Below are 1,669 nucleotides of genomic sequence, written 5' to 3'. Positions count from 1 at the left end.
ATTTCTAAAAAAATTTCAAATTAAGGGTTCATGTTCTTTGCATGAAATTTTTCTTATCCTATTGTTTTTTAGTTGTTTTGGGTTAATTATTGGCACAGACATATTAACTTGTCATCTTTAGTAAATAATCTGAGGTTAAAATGTATCAATGGCACGTATTCATGCATTAAGATTCTAAGGTTCTGTCGGCTGCCCAAATACATATTAACCAAATCATGATTTTTAAGTATTAATTAAATAAAATAGATGTTTGATTCTTGATCTATGCATGATTATAAATAAAACATTAATATTAATTGCAAGAAAACTTGTTTGGTTTGTGATTTGTGTTTGCTAGGTTTTGGTTTGAATGTTCATCGTGTTCTTCATGTTCTTGGTGTTTGATCTGTTTTTATTATAAAATTTAATGTTTTGTGTTTTCTTGAGTTTTGATTTGTTTTTAAGTTAATTGATTGTTTTGCTTTAGTTTTGAGTCAAACCATGGTTTTTGATTCAATTCAAGGTTGAACCAGTATTTTTAAGTCAAATGAATTGGTTTTGTTTTGGATCAAGAACTAAAGTTTTGTTTCATTGATTACTTTTTTTGTTAAGGAATTTTTTGCCTAAGGGGTTATTTGGCAAAGACACCATTATACCTATTTTGATAGTTTTATTTTGAATATAAATATTTTTTGGCCAAACAAGCCTTAAATAAATTCCAAACAAATTCTAAAACATTTCAATGACCAATTTAAAATTATTTATGTGTCTTTTGCTTGTTTTTTCAGTAATTTTATTTAATATCAAGGTTATAAACTTATACCATAAGATACTGACCTCGTAGTAAAATACTTGTTTTTCATCAAAATATTAAAAAAAATTGCAATTTCTAAGAAAAAATTCTCTTTTCAAAAAAATATGTTTTATTTGATGTGCTTACAGTCAAATCTCTCAAAAAATTAAAAAAATATATATATTTAGCATAAAAAAAATAAAATATAAAAAAATACATGGTATGATTTAGCATTTCTTTTGATATACACAAAAATTTTAAAAATATAATTGCATATATGTTTTTAATTAATAAATAGTTTTATTGAATCTTTAAGAACTTGGTCAATATTTTGAAAACCATAATTTTTTTCTGAGAATTAATTGTCAATATTTTGATATAAATATAGGACCTATAAGAAAACTAGTGTTTAAATATTAGGAGTTGACTAGAAAAATCTTATAATTGTTTTGAATGTTTAACAATTTTAATTAGGAATATTTTTTACCATGATATACGAGTTGTGGAAAACTCTTTCACTTTTCAAGATAGGTGAATCATGTCAGAGCACCTATATGTATTTTTCCCCACGTATATGAGCTTATAATAAATTCAAAATACTAGATTTATTCATAAATATAAATCTTTATTTTAAACCATAGATGGATCATCAATTAGGAACCCATCAATACCTTTAAGCTACATCTAGGCCATACAATTCAGATTACCTTAGTAAGGTGCGTTAGGAGTATCATTACCTTCTATAGCCACCATGACACGACTAAAAGATTGATGTCTTCTTCTAAGTGCAGGAGTGTCGAAGTAATAAATAACCCGGTAAAATCGGGGTCGAACCATAGGGAGGTTAATTGTACAAATTATAAACAATAATTATAAACAACAACAATAGTAACAATA

The sequence above is a fragment of the Populus euphratica genome, unplaced genomic scaffold (genome assembly GCF_000495115.2).
Source record: "Populus euphratica unplaced genomic scaffold, PopEup_1.0 scaffold155.1, whole genome shotgun sequence".
NCBI lineage: Eukaryota > Viridiplantae > Streptophyta > Magnoliopsida > Malpighiales > Salicaceae > Populus > Populus euphratica.
This window is presented reverse-complemented; position numbering follows the sequence as displayed.